The sequence below is a fragment of the Pleurodeles waltl genome, chromosome 6 (genome assembly GCF_031143425.1).
Source record: "Pleurodeles waltl isolate 20211129_DDA chromosome 6, aPleWal1.hap1.20221129, whole genome shotgun sequence".
Lineage (NCBI taxonomy): Eukaryota > Metazoa > Chordata > Amphibia > Caudata > Salamandridae > Pleurodeles > Pleurodeles waltl.
In genome coordinates, this window is record NC_090445.1 from 1054773994 (window position 1) to 1054782461 (window position 8468).

The window sequence follows — 8468 nt, forward strand, 5'->3', positions numbered from 1 at the left end:
GCACCCTCCAGTGGGGTGTATCACGACAAAATCTTTCCAGCTGCAGAAACAGGTTTTTGTCTAGGAGGTCGATTGTGTCTCTAGTGACGTGTATCCCCAGATACTTAAACCCACATGTTTCCATGACTGCCGCACATTGCCTCGGCAGTCGTAACGTCTCTGCCAGTAGGAAAACCAAATACTTCCCCAAATTAATCTGATAGCCTGAGTAGTCCCCAAAGATGTGAAAATGTGTAGCACTTGATCAATAGTGGCTTCCGGTCGTATCATAAACAGGAGTACATCGATGGCATAGAGGGATATTCTTTCATCCTACTCCTGTCCCACCGGGATTACCCAGACAAGGGGAGCCTGGTCGCAAAGGGTTCAAGGGCCAGCGCAAAAATCATGGGTAAGAGGGGCACTCCTGTCTAGTCCCTCTATGAGGGGAAACTACTGCGACATTGCATTATCAACTGGTTCTCTAGTCAAGGGATTTGTGTAAAGGAGTTCGACCCGCACAGTAAAGTTAGGGCAAAAGCCCATCCAGGAAGGTAGTGCAAAGAGGTAGGGCCACTCCACACTATCAAATGCCATTTTGGCATCGAGGAACATTACGGCCAATGGCTCATGATCCGCCTCCCTAGTAACATGGAGCACCCCATAAAGCCGGCTGAAGTTAAGGGGCATCCCTCCATGTGGCATGAAGCCCGATTGGTCAGGGCGGACCAGTTTCGTTATGACCTCTCGGAGTCTGGTTGCCAGGGCCTTGGCTAAAAAATGTATTTCACAATTAAGCAAGGAGATGGGCCTGTATGAGCTACATTTGTTGGGCAGGTTGCCCCTTTCTAGGGATCACTATGATCGTGGCCATCTGCTGGTCCACCAGCAGGATCCCTTTGTCTCTGGCCAACTGTAGCATCTGTAGCAGGTGCGGACCTATCTTATCAGCTAGACATTTAAATAGCTCCACCTGCAGACAGTTTGGTCAAGCTCTTTTCCCTGATTGCAGGGCTCCAAGAGCCCCTACTAGTTCGTCTACATTGAGGTCCTGCCGCAATGCCCACCAATCTGCTTCAGTGAGAGCTGGGAGCTCAGCGTCTCTTAGGAGATCATCACAATGCTCCCTTGTCCTAGCAGAGGTTGAGGTGTAGATGGTCTCATAATAAGTTGCAAAACTGTCAGCAATGGCCATGTCGGTGGTTTGTGGAGTCCCCTTCTGGTTCATAATCGCCATATCCCAGTTCCGGCCCACACCCCACCTGTCAAGCCACACTAGGAGCTTAGACGCCTTTTCACCTATATCGTACAGGCATTGCTGGGATGCCAACTAGAGTAAACATTCTTTATTTTCGAGCCATTCCCTGAGTTTATGCTGTTTCATTTCTAATTTAAGTTGCAGCTGAGGAGCGTCTGGCCTACCATTTACTAGTCGGGCCTCCAGCGATATGCATTCATGTTCTAGCGCTGCACACTTCAGGAGATTCTCCTTCTGTATGCCGCCAGCTAAGGCTTGTCCCCTGAGGACTGTCTTAAAAGCCTCCCATAATACAGCATGCTATCCCACCATGCCTACATTTTCCCTGAAATGGTGGTCAACTTGGTTGCATAGTTGTCCCGATAGGCTCTGCCCCTCTAATGCCATGGGTCCAGTCTGGGGGTTAAGTCACCAATTCCACTTGGCCAATTAGTTGTACCTCGACTGGGGAGGGAACTGATATCCCTCGTGCCTTAATTATGGCAGCGCCGAAGTCACCTAGTGTGGATACCTGAGTGAAGAAGTAGTCCAGTCTGGCCAGACTTCCGTGTGATACAGAAACATGGGTGTATTGCTGTGCTGTTGAGTTGTATGCCTGCCAGATATCTATCAGCCCCATGGCCTCAACAAAGTTGCTCATTGGGCCCGAAGGCCACGCCGAGTGTGTATGCCCTGCCCATACTGTCTGCTTCGGGGTCAAGTACCTTGTTCATGTCTCCTCTCAGTATTAGTCGTCCCTTTGGGAGTTCAAGTAGTGTGGCTCCCAAAGATGCAAGGGTATGAAAAGACTGGCAGAAAGGGAAGTTGTGATCAGTACGGTGATGCCGAACTCAGCACCACCATGGCTGACCACAACTTCGACCACCGCCTACCGGTCGGGATCCTTGATCCCAGCAGAGGCAGCGGTCTCCTGGCAGTCTGACTGTCAGGATCATAAACTGGCGTCAGATCACCGGGAGTGTGGCGGTCCGACTGCTGCTGCGTGTTTTGTGGTCTCATGACCTCCAAAGTCATAATTAAGCCTTAAGCCTGTAACACCCAGGTCTTGGGGTACACACTAATCCCAGGACTGGAAACAGTGCCCTTGATGACAAGGAATATAGTTGGCAATATAGCTTAAAATGACACCCAGTGGCACTTAAGTGTGCTTGAAGGGATAGGCAGGAGAGGCACACAGCTACCCCAAATGCAGAAAAAAATAATGCATGAGCACACTATAGTTAGAGTCCCTTGAATCAGTAAACTCCAGAAACATCACCTGTGTCACCAACACAGCTGAATTCCCAAGATACACACACCTCATGTATGCGTTCTGAGGCACACACGGTGTGATGGGTCCAAAACAACGTTGAAAACAGGACAACTCCAAGTACGGTAAAGGGACCATTCAAGGACTGTGTTTTTTAATGTTGTGAGTTAAAACATTTGTCAGCTTGCAGTCTACTGTTGACTAAAATATACATAGAACTGGCTGAATGTGACACACAATAACATTACAGAGGAATGCACTCAGATAGGTGTCTCAACAATTCCATATGGCAATAATGAGACAAAAATCTGAGTATTGCGCATGCATACAAAATAGTACATGGGCACTGTTTTGCAAGTACAACAATATCACAGCGGCCCTAAGGAGTATTTGTGGCTACAACTACAGAGGAGAGATAATAACAAAAACTGGGTCAAGGACCACCTCCTCTTCTGCAATAAACATACACTTGACACTTACATGTGCTCAGGAAGAGATGCCCCATTCTGCATGTGTGTGGAAATATGGGCATTGCTGCCAAGAAGCAACATGCTTGGTATGACACTTTTATCCAGTCATTGCCTTTTACCCAGTGTAACTTTGCATGCTGTTATTGTTTAGCCCATGCTTCTAATGGCAAAGGGTACACTACAGGTCCTAAAGCGCATCGTGCTGTTGATTAAAAAGACAGAATTGTTTGAATGTACCACACCTCCAATTGGTTTACACTTTTCAAATATGTGCAGAGGGGGTGAATTGCAGGTGCGTGCAGTCAAATGGGCTCACAGCTCAAACAGGTGTATTCAACATGTGCCGCACATTTCAGAACCATGGGGTCAGATGTAGGCCCCATGTGTTATGTGAGGCTGGAAAGATTCAAAAGTCAATCACTCTTAGTGCCATGAGCATTGCACCACTTTTGGTGATATTTTTAGTTTGGTAGATGCAGGATTTTACCTAAGAATTGCGGATGTCAGGTTTTCAGTGCATACACAGGTTGACACTTGACAATTTTTGGTGAGTGCCTCACATCTGCCAATGTCTAAATAACCCCTTTTCTGATTATCGGTACTTGCAAGTATAGGTGAACCCAATGCAATTCATCATGGTATTAACAGCAGAGAGGGCCAGGGCCCATTGCTGTACTTCGTTACAAAATACTTTACTTGTTTATGTTCTAAGAAGGCGATACCCTCAAACAATAGCATACGTGGAAACATTAACATAACTGTGGCACCATGTCAGGTCTGAAATATTCAACCAATCCTGACTTTTAAGCCAACTGTCCATTGTATATAGTGTGTGTTTTTTTAAATATCCGAATGATGCTAAGAAAAAAAACACAAGTCTCAAAGAAAACAGATATACGCTAAAAGGCCAAACATGGCATTGAATACAGACAGATGTCAATGGGTTTATGGAACAGTGAAGGACCAAATTATGTTGGAGGGTTGACTGAATTATGAAGCAAGCTAAGGCAAAATGGGAAGCATTTAAATGGTACAATTTTTCATTTAAATAAAGCTCTGAAGAACAATACTGTACATTTCATATTTATCACTTAAGTGTCTTAGTAGGAGACACTTCAGGATTCGAAACAAGTTACCTTTGCAAAGCATTTGTAATTATTCTGAAGTCTGACTTCCTTGTTGAAATAACTGATTCTTTGAGAACAGAGTGATATCAATGTGTAGTTGTTTTCACAATGAAATTTAAAAAATGTCAAATAAATCATTCTATCCGAACTGCAAGAACTACATTTAAGTATTTTAGGGTTTCTGTATCCCACTAAAGAAAAAAGCCATTCCCACAGTCCACCAAATCATATTTTTATACTATCTCAGTAACATTGTCACTTTTAAAGGTGGCAGCTAGAACAATCAATAAATGAATGTGGCCACTTACCTACAAATCTAGAGGAGTATTGCACCCAATTGTGGCAATTTTGATATTGTCAGATACCTTTTGTCTGGAAACAACAAGGATGGATTATATGCTGAGTGCAGCAAATTCATATTTGGTAGACAACACTGCGGCTGCAAAATTACGTTTTTCAAATGGGCCTAATTTCAAGCACCAGCAAATAGAAACCGGCCCAGCATGCTATAGCTGTGTTTGGACGCAAAAGGGTCTCTTCTGTAGAGGTACAAACAATCCTAAAGAATTACTGGTGCTTGAGTGTTATGTGTGATAACAGAGACTCTGCATCAAGTAAATATTTAGGAAGACCCATGTATCTATCGTGTTTTAACACTATAAGACCATGGTTTGGTGGCAAACATGCCACCCTCCTGCAATTTATCACCAAAAATAATGGACCTGATTCACAAGCTGCATTTTGCAGTATGTGGATTACTACTACAGCAATATTACTCATGTACTACAAAATGCTATTCATCAATTACATGCAGAAACATCTGCCTCCACTATTCCTATATTTTCTGTGCAGTGACCTCCATTATGAGTGGAGATTTCCACACATGTAGGTATACATTTTGGTAGTAAATCTTGGAGGGACCAGGGGGCTGCTGGAAAAGGCAGGATACTCAATCCTACATTAGTAGGAAGGAGTATGTAGGAATTATAAACAGAACATGCAAATACAAACCCCACCAACAAAAATTATGAAGTCAAAAATGTCCCAAACCAGTAGCAAATGTACTCCAGCTCAGCCTTGGAGTCAGTCTAGCATTATCCATGGCCACTCACAGGTACTGCAACTTAATTCCATAGTATAAAACACCACATAGAAAATAATAGTAAATTAATTACATTAATTTGCTTTAAAATTAAAAATATATATCAAGTAGTTTTGATGTTAAAAAGTTAGAGTAAACTAAATATTTTATAGTTAAAAGAATAATAATCTACCTATTTTTTCAATTAATTGCATTATACTTGCATATAAAAAATTAATAAAACATATTACTTGTAAATGAAATAGAATAACTTAATTAAGTATTAAAATGTGCCCAGAACATTTGTTTAATTGTGATTAAACATGCAATGCATAAAAATAAAAAGTTAAACATATATTTAATTATTTAATAAACGTTTAATGTGATGATGTTAATGTGCTGTAATATCTTATTTTATGTAGTTAATAAAAAATATTTAAAATATTTTACATTTTTATGTTACACTAAATATTTGTTATATTTCCTAAGAATAACATTTTACTATTTTTCTCTAGACTTTCCTACAGGGTGGTCTCTGTCCCGTGGTGGAAATCTCTGCCTACATGTGGAGGGGTGGAGACATGCGAGTCTTGGCCGAGGTGTGAATCTACTCATCTAACTGGTGAATAGTGCAAGTGTTAAATTTACGCGCGAGTAAATCTACACATGTATATTTGCTCTTATGAATGTTGACTGTTGTCTATTGGTACACGATTCTGTCAGGATGACCCCTATCATGGGTGCCACTTTTACTCAGTTCTGGCATTTAACAACAGTACTTAGCATTCAGGGGATTGTAGGTGCCCATTTTCAAGTGTATGTGTTCAAAATTCCTGCAAATTCAAAGCATACTTTTCCTTTAGAATGCCAATGGCTAATGCATCACGCAGCTGGTGCCACTTTGCAACTGTGTTGGTGCATACAAACGTAAAGGCGTCGCAAATGTTGCAGATCTCCGCTGAAACAAAAGTCTCACGGCTAATAGGACCGCATGCGTGTCATGCAGGACAAAGGCGACTGCATGTCAGGTGTTTTCAGTCGTGCTCCGTCCGCTTCCTTCAGGGCAAGTGCACGTACAAATAAAAGCATGCATGCATCAAGGAACGGAACGCATACTGCTATGCGTGAAACAGTCCGGGCAATAAATGTCTGTGCAGTCACGTTGGTCTCGGGCAGCCCAGGTGCGTGACAAGAGACAGGCCGGCTGTGCTTCGGTTTGTCCGCCCCCGCTGCCTTCAGTGTGTGCAGGAGGGGACGGGAACGGTAGCTGCCCTGGGGCTCCCCGGGGCGCGCGTCAGTCAGCTGCTGCTTGCAGAGAAGGCGCCTTCCGTGTTTAGCTTGGACAAAAGCTCAGGCAGTGAAGGTTTACAAGTTGCCGCTGTTCACCCATCTTTTACTTATAGTCAAGAGGAGAGGGAGCTAGTGGCATTTTAATGTACAGAAAAATAATTTAAACACGTGTATACATATTTTTGGAGTGCCTTTTGTTAGCTAGGCAAGATGTTGACGTCATCGTTGTAATAAGTTTTCCACTCTTACTAAAAAAAAAAATGAAAAGTATTCTCTCGCATGCTATATATAGTTCCACAAGCCATGACAATACATCACACCGAAACACAATATATTGATTACAAAAGAGTGTTCCAGTCCCGTCAGTGTACCGTTTAAAGTAAATACAAAAGCAATAGCTAGTTTCTGGGCCACTATGAATACGATTATGTAACAACATTTCTTTGACAAATTTATCCCTTTCAGTTCTATGTTTGTATAGAAACAAAAGTAAAAATAACAACTTATTGGTTTAGGAAAGAATTAGTGGTGAAGGGGGTTACCTCTCGTAATGCCTGAGACCCCCTGGGGTGAAGGGTGTGTGCTGGTGTCAGGATGCGCACTCATCATTTCCGTGCACCCGCGGGCTGCTAGATCTCGGCCCCCAAACTTGAAGCAAATCCGCGAGTCTGTCTCCGACTCCAGCCCCGAGGCTGCTCCACGAACCGGCGCCACGGCCCTGGTGTGTCGACCACTTCCCTCGTCTCTGCACGGCCGGGAGGCTAGCAGCATTGTGATGGTTACAGAGCCGTGGTGCTGCCGCGCTTTACTCCCGAGCGCAACCTCTGGGCGAGTACCTGTCAGGCAGCTCAGTGGATTAATGCATCCATTGCAATAATGTTTACATCTGAAGGGTTGAAGAGGGTTCAAAGCTCCTCATCCTGAGGCGGAAAGTACAATAAACAAAGCCGGACTCGAAACAAATGCATATAAACAATTCATATTGCAGTATTCCCTGTAAAAATGTTACGTCCTGGGCTTTGTTGGCTACATAATACGTCGTGAGACTGCCAGGGGCCGTTTCAGTGAAGACGCGCGCTCTCCTGATGCTCAGTGTGTGTCCTCGTGGAAACTGGACCGTTTTCTGGAGTCGATAGTGTATCCCCCTGAGACAAGCTCTCCTGTTGGTGGTCACACGTATCCAAGTGGACCGTGGTCCCCTCCCCTCCTAGTTACAGACCTTGGTCTCGTGTAATCCTGTCGGGCACTATATATTTCTAATCCGTTTGTGTGCCTTCCCGTCTGCGTGCTGGTTACAGTGTAACCGCCGCCAGCTCCTGCCACAGTAGACCCCACACGTCCTGGCTCGTGCCACCTTCTCCTTGTAGTTGTACCCTCGTGCAGGGTGGGCTCCAGAGCTCCCGATATACACTCGCTGATTACAACGCATGTATTCCTTGTCGGCTCGAGGTTGTGTCTCCCTTCAGTCAAGCATCTCTGCCTGCTCCCGGACTACAAGATGTCTCTCTCTCTTTCCAGGCTGGCACTGCGTGTCCTCTGTCACAACGCACGCTTTGTGTTAGACAAGCCCAACATAGATGCTGGGCGACCCCCTCCTCCCCTCCAGGAGAGCTGATGGGCTGTGCACAGGGATGGCGAGTTGCTGGAGAGGCAGGAGTGGGTCTTGCTGCTGCACGACCGGACCATCTGAAGCATCCAACGCTAGGAACTTTAGGTTTGTTTCATGGCCAGGGGCGTATGAGACAATGCATTTCTGGGAGGGACAGCGACAGCCTTCGGGACTTTTCAATTGACCCTATACAAATCGCCCATTGTTTGCGAAATGCGGGATCCGATAAATGTACACAATTATATATACAGTTTGGACGTGAAATAGGGAGAAAAGAAGGCATGTGGTCAGTTTGAAAGTTTGTTTTATTGCTATTTACGTTCACAAAGTATTTAGACCAAATGTGAAAAAAACATGTTGATTAACCTTGCATCTTCATGCAGCAAGCAAATAAAGGTAGGAGGG

The 8468-nt window shown here is 44.4% G+C and overlaps 1 protein-coding gene across 1 annotated transcript in view; it reads right to left on the minus strand.

Annotated features, from left to right (window-relative positions):
* Positions 1 to 8193, minus strand: part of GPR153 (G protein-coupled receptor 153) — a 592988-nt gene extending 584795 nt beyond the window's left edge. The window contains exon 1 of the mRNA XM_069240009.1: positions 6997 to 8193. The gene's annotated coding sequence lies outside the window, so the exon portion shown is untranslated. The remainder of the gene's footprint in view (positions 1 to 6996) is intronic.
* Between the last annotated feature and the right edge of the window lie 275 nt (positions 8194 to 8468).